The 19830-nt window shown below is 42.9% G+C and overlaps 1 long non-coding RNA gene across 3 annotated transcripts; it reads left to right on the top strand.

Annotated features, from left to right (window-relative positions):
* The first annotated feature begins 5455 nt into the window (after window positions 1-5455).
* Window positions 5456-14691, top strand: LOC139762417 (uncharacterized). Of its 3 annotated transcripts, none has more exons than XR_011715719.1 (7): window positions 5456-5812; window positions 5966-6219; window positions 7227-7378; window positions 13167-13264; window positions 13372-13843; window positions 14111-14291; window positions 14558-14691. It is a non-coding gene; the product is annotated as an uncharacterized lncRNA (long non-coding RNA). The 3 variants fall into 3 exon arrangements; XR_011715720.1 differs by having other exon boundaries at window positions 13167-13560; window positions 13742-13843; XR_011715718.1 differs by having other exon boundaries at window positions 13167-13843.
* Window positions 14692-19830: the final 5139 nt, after the last annotated feature.

Genomic DNA, 19830 nt, shown 5'->3' with positions numbered 1-19830 from the left:
GATCGTATCGTCTATGTTTACTATGTATGTGGGAGAAAAAGAACGTGTGGAAGCAACTGTTAACTGGTCTACTAGCAAACAAAATCGTAACGTATTTAATCTCTTTTAAAACACGTAATAAGGTTAGAACGCGGAAGTATCAGACCTATATAAGATTGGAAAGGTTGCGGTTCTTATACTATAGAAGAGACAACCGTGAGTTACATTCATATCGTTTACGTAGCGTAGAAATGCGCTTAGCCTTATTGTTAGCTGGCCTGTTGTTGTTTGTATAGAACGTCACCTAGACTGTTTGACTGCATCATAAACAAACACAATTCTAAGGAGCATTTTTTTAAAATCATGCTAAGTTAAGTTGGAGATCTTGGAGGCTTTCAGTGTATAACGCTGAGCAGTTTTGACGACAAATTAGATTCATCTGGTATACCTAAGCCTAGATATCCTAGTTAAGATTCATCGGGTATACCGAAGCCTAGATATCCTAGCATAACCGAATCGCGGAATCTCGTGACATTTTTTTTTTTCAACCATATAACTAAAACTTAAATTTCTTTGTGATGACGGTTAGAATAGACTACGTATGGCCGTGGTTTGTACACTTTCGGTTTGTGCTTAAACTTAGTAATCGACAATGATTAATGGAAAATAAGGGGTTTTACTTCTCGTTTATCATTCAGTTTTCTATCGTTTGGAATGATAATGTAAAGCTCCCATACAGCTTTACATGTGTTATAGATATGGTTTCTCAGTCGTACGGAGAAACCTGTTTTGAATAAACAGATGAATCAGGTTAAGGAAGTACGTAGGGATTTGTACAACATAGCGCCATCTACAGTGGAGTGAGACGCGCACTGTTCACGTCAGAGATACAGCAGGAGACCGCGGTGTATGTTGCATTGCTTAAGAAAATAAATCATAAAAGTGCCCAAAAAAATTGGTTCTTCCTATGTATTTTCTACTTAGAAAACGTGAGTGAGGAAAAAATAAATCTTGGGGAAAGGTTGCGCTAGTTTCGAGCTTGGGGCAGCAACGCCGAAGAATGTCCCCCGTATTTGTAGGTTATGTAATCACTTTGTCAGTTACGCAGTCAGTGAGTACAGACTGGCGCGGAAATATAGGAAAATTTACAGAAGAGTAGACACAATTGATTTTGTCAAGTCGCCGCAAGGAACTTGATAAGATTAGTAATACAATCGCTGGGATGTGTTACAGGTGATTGAAGCAGAGGACTGTAATTTATTCAACACTCCTGCAACACTTTATATATATATATATATATATATATATATATATATATATATATATATATATATATATATATATATATACAGAGCGCTCACCCTCAAGCGTGGATAGCGTGACCTTCAAATGCCTGTGTGAATTATATGAGCTAAAATTGGAGTGGTGTGGTTTTTCACAGGTTAATAGGGAACATTTTTTCGTACGTCTCTCACATGATTAACGGTTATTGTGGCATGACGCAGCGGCCTGCAGTATACCATTATCCTGTCCACTATACCTTGTTGTAATCGTCCCTAAACTTGTCAATAAGTCTAACAGTCGTTTGAGTCCGTTGTATTAGATGATTCATGTGATGAATTCGGAGGAGGGCGGCAAGGTTTGGGCTCGACTGTGAAAGTGCCGCCCGCCGTCGCCTAATTGTGGAGCTTCGCGTACCCTTCCATGGGCATGGTGTGGGCGGCTGTGGGGCCTCCCGTACCCTTAACGCAGACGAGGTGTGGGCATGGCCGTGGAGCCTCCCGTTCCCTAACACGGACGGGTCGGTGTGGGCGGGCGTGGTGTGGGCAGACCTTGTCTACAGCAGCCTAACACTCCTACTTCCTCGGCCTCGGACGGTCTCAGTCTTCGACACTGATGACCAGCATGACGGTCACTCCAGGCAAGACAGGATGCCGCCAGCTGGCTGGAGGCGAGTTATACGAAGGAATTCAAACAGAAACAGACCATTTGGTTCTTTCGGGGCTGTTTGTGATGGTGGAAGAGAACAGAAACGCAGAGGCTAGTAGTGTGGTAAGACGAGAAAAAGCGTGCAAATGACTTGAATACATATATGTATAGACTCTACACGTAACTGAACTATATGAAACAAAGGAAGGGTATAGATCATGTCCGTCGTTGTTTTGAAACGAATCAGTTCTACTCTTGAACGTATGCATGGTGCTGCTTTAAACTGTTGTAACTGATGAATCATTTCATCTGTTAGCAGTCCTGTTGAAGAAAAAAGGTACTTGTCATTCGAAGTAAACCGTTCCTCCCCGAGTTTATATACATTATTACGAATGAAATAAGACAAATTTAGCCTCAAATAGCTTGCAAAATCATCAAAGCCTTCCATAGATTTGAGTACCTTTATCATTTCCTAAGTTTTCAAAGCTAAATAAGTAGTCCAGGGGGCTCTCTTAAGATTTCTTTCTCAGAACTAAAATCATCTTGATTATTTGCGGCTGTTTTCACTCCATTCTGTTTGTTTTTTCACAAGTACGGTGACGCAACCCGAGGACAGTATTGACGGTGGGGACTCACCAGTAAATTATAAGGATTGAGTTGTCTTTTTACCGCTTATGTGCACTGCCTACTTGGCTTTAAGTCGTAAGAGTATAAACCAAGTCTTTTTCCTCATTTACCTCTTGTACCTAAGCGGAATTCATACTTTACCTTTACTTGTTTTGAAAGCAGATGTGTAAAAGTGTGCACTACAATATCAAAATTCATATGCCTCTGGTGAGCCTAGTTTATCAGTGTGTCTGTGGTAGTTTGAAGCTGTAGACATTCGGTTTTTGTTGTAACGTTATTTCCCAGCTTAATATTATATACAGATTTCGATATTATACAATGCAGCCCATTATGAGAATCATTGATGTATATAAGAAAGAGATCTAGTCCTAGGATTGATCCCAGTGGCAGTTTGCGTTACCAGCTGCGTTGAAAGTTACCTCATCTGTAGCAAGAATCATATCTGGTGTCAAATATTTCTTCCGGTGTAAATGTTTCTCACTCAAAATTTGTCTCGTATTTTGCATGCATTACATGAAATATTCCAATATAAAACGGATTTGTCGCGAGAAGTACGTACGAAGGGAGACAGACCTGCGCCACACAAGCTGCCTTTTTTTTTTGTTTTGCTTTGAGAAAGACTCATTGAGGAGCCTGCAAAAATGTGCATCTCCCATTTCGTTCAGGTGTAGCCCCCTGCTTGTAAAAAATGCTACCATAAGTTTACAGGCTCGGATCCTATACAGAAAGGTTCTCCGACCTATTATTGAGATTGAACGCCATACTGAAGCAAGCATTCTCGTTGCCGATCGTGGGTAGGTACTCCTTAAATCGTAATGTTTTACTTTCTTCAAGAATCCACGAACAAGTTAGCGATATCTCCCCCCAGAAGCTCCTTCGGTTCGCACATGACCAATGAAAAAAAGGTATATCGTTGTCAGCATCGTCACAGACCTCCTCTACAATGTCGTCAACATCCAGCAACCCTTGGCACCTGGAAATCAGAATCGTGTACGTCTGGCTCAGAACACCTCCAACTGACCTCGGGGGATGGAACCACACAGACTAGCCTAACTCCGTGTTCGCTGTCCTCGTCATCATCTATGAGCCTGGTGACGATTTTTCGTCGTTATTCCGCAACAAAGACGTACGCACGCCTGGGGGTGAAGGGGGGTGGGTGTTTTTAAGCACCTCGTAGCATCTCACATGTTTGGGATGCTTCACCTCCCACTGCGCTTCACCCTGACGTCGGCAACTCACCCCTTGACGCACGAGGCTAGCTGGGTCCATGTCATGTCCTGAAGGACATCTATGCTGTGGGTTACAACATTTAAAATCTCCCTCCTCCCTCCAGGAAAAGCGGAGACGGCCTCGAGGGGACCCAGTGGTCTGATTCTAAGCCACATTCCTTTGTCTCCACCTTATGCAGTGAATTGTAAGATGATGTTATCTTGCTTTTAAAAAGAACCACAAAATTCTCATTATGTAAATCAGTGACGTATCCTGTTTTTGTTAAAGTCTCCCTGTGTACTGATAGTTGGAAAGCATCACATCTTCACAACATCAACAGAAATTGTCCTTCTCCGTAGACTAGTCTGAAGAAGGAGGGAGGAGGAGGAGAGAGAGAGAGAGAGAGAGAGAGAGAGAGAGAGAGAGAGAGAGAGAGAGAGAGAGAGAGAGAGAGAGGTCGGTGGCCTCGGGTGGCGTGACGGCGGCGGTGGTGGAGCGGGTAGAGGAGGGATCCCCAGCCTGTATACCCTTGGCTGGCGTGTTGCGCAGTCTGGCGGTTGTGGTACGGGTTAGGGTACTCTCTCTCTCTCTCTCTCTCTCTCTCTCTCTCTCTCTCTCTCTCTCTCTCTCTCTCTCCATCCCTGTACCCTGACTGGCCTGGCCCTGCTGGGCGATGGAGAAGTGGTACGGGTTAGGGCACTCTGGCTGTACCAACGGCGCATGGGTGGTGTTGTCTTGGGACCAGAGGATGACTTGCGGTCTTTCAGAATCGGGATGTTATGCGCCGTCTGTGTCTCGGCTTATGGACGAGGGTCGACATAAATTTGGACGTAATGATATGACTAAGTCGCCGCCCCGGTGGTGTGGCCTGGCAGCCCGCGTCATGATGGGGACTTGGCTGAGCTGGAGGGTTGGGAGCTACGCGGAGGTTTTCGATAATGAACTTCGCTTCTTTTTTTTTTGGGGGGGGGGGGCTGTTTCCTTAGTTACATAAAGTTCCCATAATGTATAGTTTTGTACATTTGTTCGGAGACTTTTGATCAGCGCAAGTGAGGTTTTTAAAAACTTCTCTGATGAGGAGTGTTCTCGTTTCGAGAGGCTTATGTAACATTTTTTTTTTGCTCTGTAGAACTAAAATAGGACAGGGTCATGCCTTGAGCATATGTGTGTATTTTCTTTCAAAGACTATTATGTAACATGCAGTCCACAACTGATTCCAGGATGTCAAGAACCCCGCGACTCATAATGTTTGTAACAGGACGACCTGGTGGTATTCGAATACGATCGAGTACGTAGTCTTGTTCCTCAAAGGCACTCAGTAGCCTGGGAGTAACGCATCCTGCTCTTGCAGTAAAGGCTCGATGTTACCATATGTTTCATTCGATATACTAAGATCCACAGCTGATTCTTGGTTGTGGACGAAATCGCTGTAGCTTCCCATACTTTGATATGTATTAAGCTGGTCTATTTTGAGGTAGCGCTTAAAACACTTTCGTTCAAGATTCAACAGTGATAATTCCTTCATTTTGGACAACCCTTTCATTCAGGACCCAGCAGTGATAACTCTTCTCCACTGCAAAGATGATAACCTTAATTAATTAGATTTTCGTTTATATTAGTTTCGTTTTCCATTGGTTAGACTTTTCGCCCACCTCCTTAAATCTGGTTTGTTAATTTTGCTATTTTTTTCTTTTCTAGGTTCATACGGACTTTAGTAACATCCGACGGGGCTGTGAAATGCAACCCGGCACTAACCACAAGCCAGGCCTGGATGACAATGGGTGAGGGAAAACTTACTTTCGTCGCGTCACCATAAAAGTGTGAAATCATTTTGATTGATTATACGCAACATAATCTATCCATAGTTACGAGGATGATGGTAACCAGATACACAATGAAAACATTGTATATATATATATATGCCACAAATAAGTAACAGCCTGGGACCTTCCGATTAAAGCCACAAATAGACAATACCCTCGGGACTTGCCCCGGACCAGAACCACAATTCTCATCCTTGTCGTTACCTCATTGCATTTCATCTACGATGCCTGGGACGAACTACCAGGTAAAGATGTGTCACGTCTTGGTGAAGATCGCTGTCGGCTTGTCATTTCTATTCATGATCATTATAATTATCATCTTGATGACACATTAGTTATGTTTATTACAGAGAGTGAATGTAAGAAGTCTCTTGTGTTACTACATCACCTGCTCTCAGCCAGGGTCGCTCATGAAGGACTACTTGAACCACTTGCCAGTACCTGTCTTGAAGCAGTGTTGCCAGCAGTAGCCTGAAGCATTGTTGGTATCCACTGCTTGAAGGGGTGTTGCCATCACCTTCCTGAAGCAGCATCACGGGGGTCGCCCCTGGGGAACACCTGCATCATATCCGGTGGTGGGCCGCCCACTGGCCCGGCGCCCACCTGCTGCTTGCACGGCCACTCCTCGGCCATCCCCACCACTCCACTGAAGGTAATTACTCCTCTCATACCTTCCACTCTCCTCCTCCTCCTCTTCACCCCCCCACACACTATTTCATCTCGCCTCCGTCAGGGCACCAGCAGCGTATCCTGCTGTAAGTAACAGGAAGGTGACGAGGTGACCTTCCTCCGTATACTCCTCTGTCCTGAAACTATAATGATAATAGTAATAATAATAATAGTAATAATAATAATGATAGATAATAATAATAGTGATAATGATACTGATAATGATAAGTGTTGTTGTTTGTTATCATCAATTTAGTTTGTTGAATCGCAGAAAATGTAGATCTACGAAACAGTAAACACGGAGGCTGTAAAAAAGAAAAAGCAACCTCTTTTAGACGGCCTTGACACCAGTACAGAGGTACAGGTAGTCAATGTAGGCTTACTAATTAACGATGTTTACAGCGGTGGGAGTGACTCCACGAAGCTGCTGCTGTGCATGAATGAGGAGCATGCATGTTTACTGCATGACTGGCGCATCCCCAGAATACGTGGTCGTGCCATTGCACTTGAGGCCCTCAGCCTTCTGGCAACCTTCACACGGGGGGGTTTATAAACACCTTGTGCGTCATGTCCTTTACCTCACCCTAGGGCTTCCTGCCCTGGCCTCCTCCTCCTCCCACCGTCACCACCGCCTGGAGCACCCTGACACCCACGCTCCTCCTCCCCCACCACCTGCTGCCGCAGTCATTTCCGGCCGCTGTGTCTTGTAGGATGCTGCCTGATGCTGTTCCTGTGTTGATGGTCCGGGAATGGTGGTGGCTGTATGTGTGTGTCCGCTTCCTTACCTCACCTTGCCGCCCCACTCCTATTCCCACGCCTCTACCCGCAACACCCTGAACTCGTGATGCCTTCGTCATGTTATTTACCCTCTCATCATCTTTTGTATGGAACCATCTACATGTTATCACTACTTTTACCTGCCTCACCTCCTTCGTCAGTCACTCCCGTACCTGCAGTGTTGTATCCAGTCTCCTCACTTGTCGCCCACAGCTGGCTGCCCTGTTTGTATAGCTCACCACACGTCTCCCCGTCCTGTAGCAATGGAGGGACACGTCAGACTTCTCCCATTGCTCTTCTCTTCTGGACTCAAGAACCTCCAGAAATACACGTAGCACAGCCTCCAGGAACATGTATGGTCACAGGTATGTTTATTATTTGTAGCATAGACCTTTATATAAACAAATTACATGGACTAGACACACACACACACACACACACACACACACACACACACACACACACACACACACAAAAGAACAGAGAAATTCAGACGTGCATACATACAACAGTATAGCTTTTATTGTTGTTTTCCCCCTTCTCACATTTTCTGTTATATTTTCCATGAAAATTGAGAATAATTCAAAAATAATTGACTGTCTTGTCTTGTCGTTAGAGGTGATTAGTGGTTTATAGTGCCGTACCCCCTAGTCACTCCCACCCTCCACCGCAACAAACCATCTCCCCCACAGCTGTATCCACCTCCACAACCGCCACTTCCACCCCCCCCCCCTCCCAAACTTATCCACCGTCACAGCTTGTCCCTCTACATCCTCCTCCACCATCATTACGTCATATTCACAACCACCACCTGTCCTCTCCACCTAAGGTGTACCCCTCATGCCACATTCATCCCAGCCGTGTATACCTTACCACCTCCACCCAGTCATTTTTGTTTGTGGTATTTCCCATATGCTGTCTCCACCCTCGCTCGCTCCATCCCGTCACCTCCACTGGCCACTTATCGTTTATATATATACCTCCACCTCTGACATCCCTGATATTCTCCACCTGTTCCCTTCCACCTCAGATCTTGTCACCTTCCGTGCCATGTAGTTACATCCTCACCCCCGTCACTCCTCCATCTCGACACCTACAGTATAGTATATATATCGAGTCAGACGCCAACTGACCTTTGAAACGATGATGAGCATTTATTAAACCGTGTATCAATATATACTGTTTGTATATTAAGGGCCGCATCTGACCCTCATATCTGAAGTAATTACATTCGTAGCACATCAGTGAAATCCGTGAAATTTAAGCTTGTTCATAAGTACATTATTTTGTTTTTTTCTACCGAATATATGACTGGTCGTTTAGATAATAGAATTTTTAGATTTGCAGAGCATACCCACAACAGTTCGGTACTCAGTGTAATATATCCACCACCCCGTGTGCACATCTCTCTCTTCCAAAATAGTTTATTATTTATTGATGCTAAATTGTGGACTTTTTACTAAATGCTCAGTCTAAATTTAAAACTTTATATATTTCTATATATAAATTGAAAATATATATTGCCTGCACTGAGTAGATGAATTAATGATGATGTACTTTCGTTTGCTAAGAAGCCTTGGCTCAGCGGGCAGTCCAGTATTTCAATTTTGTAAACGTTTATAATAGTTGAGGCGATAGATTTAAGAGATGTCTCGCTCACCAGTACCTCCACCCTCCCCAGCCCCATCCACCGCCACCATCGTGCCTCCCTCCACTTCCAGAAACCTCCTCCATCACCTGTTACCTCATACCCGTTACCTTCACCTCAGCCAGTGTACTTCCCACCATCACTTCATACCTCAACACCTGTCCATCTCGGGGCACCCAGGCACAAACACGTAAGGGAATACGTGAATACCACATCCTTCATTTATACTCTACCCTCATAAGCCTGTAACGCTAGTAACCTTGTGCATATTAATGATCTCGTCACTAATTAATGATCCTTTTTATCTCAGGCGAGATTGGGAGGGGGGGAGGGTGGCAGGGTGTGAGAGACGGGCTTAGTCAACCGCGCCCTTAGACGCTTCATGTGGGCGGTGCTCCATTCAATTAGGACTCGTAGATAGAGAGATAGACAGAGAGGAATATAGGTAACCTACCCTTTTTTTTTTTATGCCAGTGAGCGTGACGTCACACTCTTAAAGGCGTGACGCCACACTGTTAGTGTGAGAGAAAAGGCCTCAGTGCGCAGGTGATGGGTGGTCACGGGCGGTCAGCCTCGCTGGTGTTGGGTTTGTTCCAGTCATTTACCCTCACAACAGCCTGCCGCTTGGTTCTAATGACCCAGCACATACAGAGCACCTCATTATGGGCACTGGCGCCGCTCCTGGTGGTGCTGGTTCGGCTCCGCAGCAGGAGCGCCTTCCTCCCCTTCCCAGACCAGGTACACCCACCCCGACCATCGTCACCCGTAATGATGGGGAAAAAAGAACTTCACGCGGGAAACCCAACTTGGGCGGGAACGAACACACGAGCGGCGGCGCAGATGCCCGAGTCAGGAAGCGACCATATTTCTGGGCAAAAGATGATAGTTGCTTATTTAAGAGATGCCTTTCTTTCATCTGAAAGGCATGTTTCCACCCTTGAATAAACACAATCTGTTTGTAATTACGTATTTATCAGTCATTTGACCCCCCCCCCCCCCAACCTGCTGGCACGCAGGCGGAGGAAGTAGTCATTACGTTGCGAGTGACGTAACCCTGTTCCCCCTTCTCACGGTCCTTCCAGCTCAAGTCACAGGGCTTTTGGCCACGGTGATGGGACCTTCGGGTACGGTGGCGTGGCCTTCGTTCCTGTCTCTTAGTGGTCGTCACGTCAAAGGTTACGCCATCTTACCTTAAAGGTCGTCCCGTCGCTCTCAAGGAGATGCCAAGTTCCTTAAGAACGTGTGTTTCCAAGTATGATCCACTTCTGTACTATTGAGAAAAGTTCAACATGTTCAGTAAATTGATACTGAGGAGTTTCTCGGTCGGCGTCATAATTATACGGCGGGCGTGTGCAGATAATAAGCCTCACGGTTTGCTGAAAGATCACAAGATGCTGACGTGGTCAGGTAGTCTCAGTGTTGCTCCTTCTGGCATTTAAGTAATATATGTTACCGGTGAGACACAAGCTGCTGATCAGGATGCGATTCTCATCGCTTCGACACTTGTCTTCCTCGGGAGAACATACACTGTCGAGAGGAATACAGGTGTCGAAATGTAGAGAAAGATACGGTACAACAGCTCGTGTCTCACTGCCATCTTATCTGTGAGGAAGTCTGCTGTAGTAGACATGGCTGGCCTGTTGATCCCCACTGTGTACACCCAAATTAACCAGTATTAGGAAGTGTATCATCAAAGCCAAGGCCACTGATCTGTTGCAAGTGAATATTAGATGGATATTTTAAATACCGGAGTGTGTATCGTAATAATCATAAAAAAAATTCGCATTTTTATAAAATCTGCAAAACTGCATCAGAAAGACCAGCACGTTCACTTTTGTATCTTTGCTTGCTAATTTTTTTTTTTTTTAAATAGGTTAGTTTTTGCTGACTTTTAACTGTTCACTTCGCACGCAAATGCGTTAAGAGATGGCTGTCTGTCATTTAGAGCAGCTGTGCTAAGCCGCTTATAACATTAGAACAGTTGTATGATGGTCAGGTGTTGCCAAAACTGGACGAACGAGGCACTCCTTGCAGCTGGACTGGCTGGCTGCCAGGGAGAAGCACGGGGCGGGAATAGGCGGCGGACGAGGAGGTGAGGGACGAAGAAAGATGATAAAGAGATCATTAGACAGTAAGAGGAGAGGCGGGGACGGGAAGAACATGGAGGAAGAAGGGTGCTCGACACACACAGAAGGAAGTTAGTGTTTAAGGATCAGAAGAGAGCGTTGGTGGAAGTTAGGGAGAGTGATCGACGATCAAGATGGCTTTAAAGATGGGCGGGGGTTGAAGGGAAGGTCAAGCTCCAATACACGCAGAGAAATGTGAGGAATCTGGCGAGTCAGGAGCGGCAGTAGATCATCCGGACATTCTTCCACCTCTGGTGTGTAAGGCGTGGACTCTCCTTCTTTCATCTGGTCAGGGGCGGTTGCACTGGGGTTAATCACACGCTTATCAAGTCATAATAACGTCTGGATTAATGCCCTCGGCACCTGAAGGCGAAGGGGAGTCCAAAATGCACCCAACCGCCTGAAAAAAAAAAACTTACTTTGTATCCTAGATTGTTTTTATTACGTTCGGAATGACGAAGTACTGTAAACTGATGGGGTTCACGCATATTTCAAAATGACGAAGTACTGTAAACTGATGGGTTCACGCATATTTTAAACCGAAGTCATTTTTGTAGTTCCAACTTAAGCTTCATGAATTACAGATACTTTAAACATTTCATAAAACAATGATAATAATAATTATGATAATTCCTCCACCGGCTGAAGTAGACATTGGTAATTGGTATGATAATACTGATGATTGATGCAAGCAGGTCATTTGCGAGTGGGGGGGAGGGATGTTTCGGGCCAAGTTAGGACCGTAGGACCAAAGCGTCTCCTGGAAATCACGTAATCCACATCAGCGCCTCGACAGGTAGAAACGCAATGATTAGATCCCTGGAATGAGAGAGGGTTGCCTCAGGTTCAGGGGGTAGAGAAGACCTCCCTGTGTGGGGTGTGTGGGCGAGGCTCGTTGGGGGGGGGGGGGGGCACGTTCCCAGTACCTGTTTGCATAACAATGAAGGACAGTTACATCATTAACGTCCACTGGGGCTGGGAACCCCCTGGTGTTGCCACCAGATTAAACGATGCTCGGTGTAGGGCTGTCCATCTAACCACCCTCTTCTCACTGTTACATCTCTCACCACCCAGCACCAAGCACAATCCCAGAGAACCTTCCCTCGATTGTCTGTTCATTACAGTCATCATCGTGGAGCTAGGATAGAGAAGGCTTTTTTTTTTTTTTTGTGCTGCTTAGTCTGAAGGTTATGGGATGAGGAATGGTAATGCCTTCCTTTTTATTCTCGTAAAAAGGAATAGCCCAGAGTATTTGTTTATATACCAAAATAGGACTTGACTATTGTATTCGATGTGCACGTTTAGCAAGCATCTGGTAAACAAAAGAGCTTCCCGATCTTTTTCCGTTGTATACTGTTATTTTGAATAATCGAGTGTACTTCAATTTGACAGCCTTCAGAGTCCGAGCATACAATGCATGGGAGCAAAGCAAATCAACTGGCTGCACTAGATCAACCAGCTTATCCATAGTAATTTCAGACTAATGTCGAAAGGGAGTTGCCCGCGACAAGTCCCTATATATCCACTTCTTTGGACCATCGGTAACTAACTGAAGCAGCCAAGATGTTAGTATTTGATCTTTATATATATATATATATATATATATATATATATATATATATATATATATATATATATATATATCATTTAATTGCGTATAACATTTGACGAAGATGATCCAGATTTTTTTTGAACAGTTCGAATTCACAGCCGGAATATATTTGGAGCATTCCGACAAACTGATTGGTCGTGCGTTCAGTTTGTATTACCAATTTCCTCTGGTTACATCCAGGATTATGAAAATTATTACTTGAATATTACCATAAGTAAGTCTGGGTAGAAAAAGAAGTCTGACAGACTAACTTGCTTTGACTTTGTACATTTTGTGTAAGTAAACTGTTTCATCACCGACTCCCAAGCCAGTGATGTTACGTCACGTTAAGAAATCAAAGGAATTGCTCCCAGTTGAACAGGTTAAGGAGGCTGCACCGACATAGCCTCGATGTAAATCTGCTACACTGACTAGGGTTGTGACCTGCTTCTCGTTCAGAAAGCCATCATGTAGCTCCGCATTGTCCAAAGCTTTTGAAGTAGGTTGCTTTTATGAAATTTAAGAGGCGTGACTGCTGATCAGTTTGTCATTAATGGGTATGGTGATAGGTATAAGTACAGTAATCATTTTATCTATTGGGATATTTCATTATACTGGCGCATTACGTTGTGGTATTACTAAGAACACACTTCCTGGTATATGTAATTGTTTCACTGGTGAGTATGTGTGGCTCGACAGAGTCAAAGCTGCACCGTGCCAGCTCCCTGAAAACTGATGCAGGATCTAATTCTAATTATGTCATGGTGTCCCCCTTTTTTTTATTTCAGGTAATGCATCGCCGACATCCCCTTATGATTGTTGATGCTATTGAGATGCTAGACAGAGCGGCCTGGCGCACATGTCATCTCGGATGCGACTGAGTCAGGTGAATCATTGTGTTGTAGTAGGTACAAGACATGTGATGCTGCATAGGAAGATTGTGTGATGTATGTCCTATTTGAAGGTTTCGAAAAATGTGTTTCCTCATTTCAGAGTCGATGCATTCTCCTCTGATGAATCAGAAGTTGTGTTTCAGGATTCTAAACTGGTGAACCTTCCACGACTGAACTTCAGGAAATGACTTCAGAAAGGATGTGAGCTCTTGTGATATGTGGGCCGTGCCACTATTGATAGCCCTTGTCACATGTTTGGAATAGTTTGTCCTCCTTAGCAGAGTAACAGGTCAGCTTTTGGTATTTTGGGGATGTGAACATAAGTGAGATGTGTCACATGAGTAGTTTGAGTGTCCTGTCTGGTTCTTTACCCAGGGAGGTAGAGCAAGTATCATGCAAGGGTACAAAGAATGTCAGTTTGTACTCTCCCAGAATCTAGGGCTGATAAAACTGTATGTTTCATGTTACAGCTTACTGTGCAGGGACGTGATAGTGTGACAAGATCAGGTGTCCAGCTGTCATTTCAAGAAGTACATCGTCCAGTCGGATCTTACGTGCAAGTGTTCGTGAAAGTAGGTCCTTTGATAGTGGTGCTCATTGTCTGTATCCTGTTAATGATTATACTATATATGAACACAAGCGTTATCTGTAGCTTCAGAGATATCCTGGTTCAGTAGCTTTAGGTTACGTATAGCATGGGACAAGCAGCAAGCCCCATTGACTTGAAGGCAGCCAGAGGTTCATTTCAACGGTTTGTGTAATTGGAAAATTGGCCAAGGCTTACTAATCACCATAAAAATTTCTTCATCCAGAATAACAGGAATCTTTCTCCTCCACAGGGTGGGTCTCATTTGATGGACGTGGCGTATGTTGTCCTGCAGAGGATGTTCAACTAGTTACCGGTGTTGGGTGCTGCAACCCCTGGCAAAGCAACCCACCGACAGTTGTTGCTGTTTTCAGCCACATATTACCTTGGAAGAAAGACAAGTTGTCCAGACTTTTCGGCATCCTACCACAAATGTAGGTATTTGTGGCTTGATGAATATCTGAAGCTGCATTATAACGCAGACTGATTTTAAAGTTATTTGATTTACATAATTATTCAGTAATATGTTTTGAATGCTTTAGGCCCGAGTATGCAAGAGACAGCAAATTGGAGCAGTGTGGTTTACAGTGGACGTTGAGCTATCAGTGGGGTGAACTTAGACATAGAGGGATCTGGTTTCAGTGCATTATACACTTGAGAAAAGAAAGTGAATTTGATCTAATGGTCATTTTTTTTTCAGTTCCAGGTACTGTCGAAGGTACTAGGCTTTCGTCCAGCATAGAGAAAAGGAATGACAGCTGGGCAACACCGAAAACGGACATTTCTTCATGAGGTGCAGTACTTGAGTAAGCAGAGACCATGCCAAGATTACGGGAGAAGCTTATGTTTGTTTGTGATGAAAGCCCGAAATCGACCTCCATGAATATATATTTCTTCGCATACTGCACAAAAGGGTAAATACAGGAATCGGACATTATGCTATGATATTCTTTAGCAAGGCATTACAAGCAAAATTCCTTTTAAAATTATGCAGTAAAAACCTGAAACTTTTTGGTAAATTCATTTTGTAGGTGTCATTTTTAAAAATGATTGCACCTGGCTGATAAGGTATTTATCAAGTAATGGTTTCGGATATTAATATAGCCAAAATATGCCTTAAATTTTATATACATGTTCAACAAAAACTGAAAAATGATTTAAATAATTTATAAGTAATGAAAACAATTGTGGAAATGATTTTTATTTTGCTGTATACATTTTGCTATGTAATTAGAATTAAACCATATTTTTATTTTGCTGCACATATTTTACCATGTAATTAGAATTAAATCACATGTATTATTTAAACAAAGAATTTTAACATTCTTTAGCAAAGTGAATAGAATATTTCTGACTTCATACCTGATGAGTGGACAGTTTACAAATACATGCTTTGCCATCATATTTACTGGCACAAATGCACACTGTTCTCTAGCAACTGTACTCCATTCACTAAACTTAACTTTAAGGATTTATTTTCATATAAGTGCCACAACTGCAAATTTTGTATTTTTTAAAAATCCATAAACACTTAATCACCCCCCCCCCCCCACCCATTTCATTTACTAGTTGCAATTGTTCTTCCATATAAATTTTGATTATCTAATCAATAAATTCCTAATTGCACACGCCTTGATCTCAAAATCTTTATCACTTCATCCTCCCACCACCAATTAATATTTCCCTTTTCATTCCCTCCCCTTCAGCTATAAATATCCTCTTTCCTTACTAATTCCCTTCATATATCCAAACCATATCACAACGAATATGGTTCTCAATTCATTTCCTATAGTCCACCCCTCACTGCACATTATCTATATTCCATATAATATTGCTGGGACTCCCAGTAGTCAAAACCACTTCAAAACTGGAGAATGTGAACTGATTTTGACACCTGGGAGTGGACATGGCAGCAAATGTTACCATGGAAGTGGTGATTGAGAGGGTAAAGGTTTTGGCAGCATTGAAGAATGTGTGGAAAGAGAGAATGTTAACTAGGAGGGAAAAAATATCCATTTTTTTCCTCCTACAAAACAATCTCTTTCTACACATTATGCAGTGCTGCCAAAACCTTTACCCTCTCAATCACCACTTCCATGGTAACATTTGCTTCTATGTCTACTCCAAGGTATCAAAAACACTTCACATTCTCCAGTTTTTCTCCATTCAAACTCAATGATTTGTGCCAGTAACCCCAGCAAATTTATTGTGCACCCTATGCTCATCCTGTGAGCAGTAGTGCAAAAGGATTACAGAGATTACAAAGGGTCTTAGTCAAACCCCAGTGGGTTGATATTACATAGGATGTTACAATTCATATTTGGTATTTCATTACATACAATGGTAAATTTTAATGACTAGATGCAAAAAGTGCATACAAACTTAAATTTTAGGTATCTTATTACTTATAATGAGTTGTAACATTTCTTGCAGGGTAGATTTATCCCTGAAAAGCTCTATAGGGTAGATGCCATTTCTATTAAAAACCTTTATCTGATCTATAACCATAGGGCTGGATCCCAATGGCAGCACCACCTGCCCTCCCAGTGGCAGAATCATGAGAACCATCAGCATAGATGCACTGAAGTTTCTATATATTTTCAAGAGCACTGATTTTGACCAAGTGTTAAAGGTGAAGATTATAAGTAATTACATTCGTCGGTGGATAAATACGTGTACTGACATCAAAGGGAGTTATTTGCCAGGAAGGCAGGAAATGCTGCTGCTTCCTGATTTTATAAAATTACATACCCCAAGCATTGTCATATGGTTGACTGTTACCTGGATCCATTTAGATTCACTTGCATATATGGTTTAACAATTCTTTTGAGACTACACTATCTGAATCACCACACAGAAGTTTCAGTCTTATCATAAGAATGATTTCAAGTATTGTCTTCAACACTAGGAATATCAAATTCTTTCTGAAGGTTAAGTGCTTTAGTAGACTTAAAGCACCCAAATATGATTCTTAAGGCTTCATTTTACATTTTTTCAAGTTTGCTGTTACATAGGACCATATCTGCTGTGTGGAAATCTATTAGAGACCTAATAGAAGCTAAGTACATCATTTTAACAACTGCGATATTAGAGGAGACATAGTCATTCAGGTTTCCATTAACTGTGCTACCATTACCAATTTGTTCAATGAAGACCTTGGTTTTATCAGGAGATATGATAAAGCTAAGGCTTTCACAGGCTGTGTATATGCAGTTAAGAATAGTTTGCATTTCATAATATGTTATGGTATGTACAAGAATATCATCAGCATAACTGATAGTGACATTTCTGGGACACTGGAATCAATATCAGTAATGCACTGATCAGTACAATGAACAAAGTGGGGCTAAGCACTCCACCCTGTGGAATGCCAAGTAGCATGTCTTTAAGTTCACTTTTGTAGCCTTGAAACACAGCAGACCCCAATTAACTAATCCCTCAACCCTGCTAAACCTAATAACCTTGCTCATTCTCACATTTACCCAACTTCCTCCTTTCACATTATCTTCCAGTTTTTCAATCAAATCTACCACTAGTGCTGTATTATCACTAAACAAAAGACTTGATTCCCATTCCCTCTCATTCTCTACAGACTGCATATCTGCCCCTCTCTCCAAGACTCTCAGATTTACCTCTCTCACCACCCCATATGACATATGCAGTGTCATAATATTCTGTGGATGAAAATTGTTACTACTTTTTATATTTATTTATATTTCATTTATGCTCTGTCGCTGTCTCCCGTGTTACCAAGGTAGCACAAGGAAACAGACGAAAGAATGGCCCAACCCATCCATATACACATGTTACATACACATCCACACATGCACATATACATATATACACATATACATAATTCACACTTGCTGCCTTTATTCATTCCCTTCGCCAACCCGCCACACATGAAATGACAACCCCCTCCCCCACACGTGCGTGAGGTAACGCTAGGAAAAGACCACAAAGGTCACTTGTTCACACTCAGTCTCTAGCTGTCATGTATAATGCACCAAAACCACAGCTCCCTTTCCACATCCAGGCCCCACAAAACTTTCCATGGTTTACCCCAGACACTTCACATGCCCTGGTTCAATCCATTGACAGCATGTCGACCCCGGTATACCACATCGTTTCAATTCACTCTATTCCTTACACGCCTTTCACCCTCCTGCATGTTCAGGCCCCGATCACTCAAAATCTTTTTCACTCCATCTTTCCACCTCCAATTTGATCTCCCACTTCTCCTCGTTCCCTCCACCTCGACACATATATCCTCTTTGTCAATTTTTCCTCACTCATTCTCTCCATGTGACCAAACCATTTCAATACACCCTCTTCTGCTCTCTCAACCACACTCTTTTTATTACCACACATCTCTCTTAACCTTTCATTACTTACTTGATCAAACCACCTCACACCACATATTGTCCTCAAACATCTCATTTCCAACACATCCAACCTCCTTCGCACAACCCTATCTATAGCCCATGCCTCGCAACCATATAACATTGTTAGAACCACTATTCCTTCAAACATACCCATTTTTGCTTTTCGAGATAATGTTCTCATCTTCCACACATTCTTCAACGCTCCCAGAACTTTCGCCCCCTCCCCCACCCTGTGACTCACTTCTGCTTCCATGGTTCCATCTGCTGCCAAATCCACTCCCAGATATCTAAAACACTTCACTTCCTCCAGTTTTTCTCCAATCAAACTTACCTCCCAACTGACTTGTCCCTGAACCCTACTGTACCTAATAACCTTGCTCTCATTCACATATACTCTCAGCTTTCTTCTTTCTCACACTTTACCAAACTCAGTCACCAGCTTCTGCAGTTTCTCACCCGAATCAGCCACCAGCACTGTACCATCAGTGAACAACAAATGACACTTCCCAAGCCCTCTCATCCACAACAGGCTGCATACTTGCCCCTCTCTCCAAAACTCTTACATTCACCTCCCTAACAACCCTATCCATAAACAAATTAAACAAACATGGAGACATCACGCACCCCTGCCGCAAACCAACATTCACTGAGAATCAATCACTTTCCTCTCTTCCTACTCGTAAACATGCCTTATATCCTCGATAAAAAACTTTTCACTGTTTCTAGCAACTTGCCTCCCACACCATATATTCTTAGTACCTTCCACAGAGCATCTCTGTCAACTCTATCATATGCCTTCTCCAGATCCATAAATGCTACATACAAATCCATTTGTTTTTCTAAGTATTTCTCACATACATTCTTCAAAGCAAACACCTGATCCACACATCTTCTACCACTTCTGAAACCACACTGCTCTTCCTCAATCTGATGCTCTGTACATGCCTTCACCCTCTCAATCAATACCCTCCCATATAATTTCCCAAGAATACTCAACAAACTTATACCTCTGTAAGTTGAACACTCACCTTTATCCCCTTTGCCTTTGTACAATGGCACTATGCATGCATTCCACCAATCCTCAGGCACATTACCATGAGCCATACATACATTAAATATCCTTACCAACCAGTCAACAACACAGTCACCCCTTTTTTTAATAAATTCCACTGCAATACCATCCAAACCCACGGCCTTGCTGGCTTTCATTTTCCATAAAGCTTTCCCTACCTCTTCTCTGTTTACCAAACCATTCTCCCTAACCCTTTCACTTTGCACACCACCTCGACCAAAACACCCTATATCTGCCACTCTATCATCTAACACATTCAACAAACCTTCAAAATACTCACTCCCTCTCCTCACATCACCACTACTTGTTATTACCTCCCCATTAGCCCCCTTCACCGATGTTCCCATTTGTTATCTTGTCTTACACACTTCATTTACCTCCTTCCAAAACATCTGTTTATTCTCCCTAAAATTTAATGATACTCTCTCACCCCAACTCTCATTTGCCCTCTTTTCACCTCTTACACCTTTCTCTTGACCTCCTGCCTCTTTCTTTTATTTCCACTATTTGCCTGCA

The sequence above is a fragment of the Panulirus ornatus genome, chromosome 43, assembly GCF_036320965.1.
Source record: "Panulirus ornatus isolate Po-2019 chromosome 43, ASM3632096v1, whole genome shotgun sequence".
Classification (NCBI taxonomy): Eukaryota; Metazoa; Arthropoda; class Malacostraca; order Decapoda; family Palinuridae; genus Panulirus; species Panulirus ornatus.
Note: the sequence above shows the minus strand (reverse complement) of the source record. Positions and strands in the feature narration are given on the sequence as shown.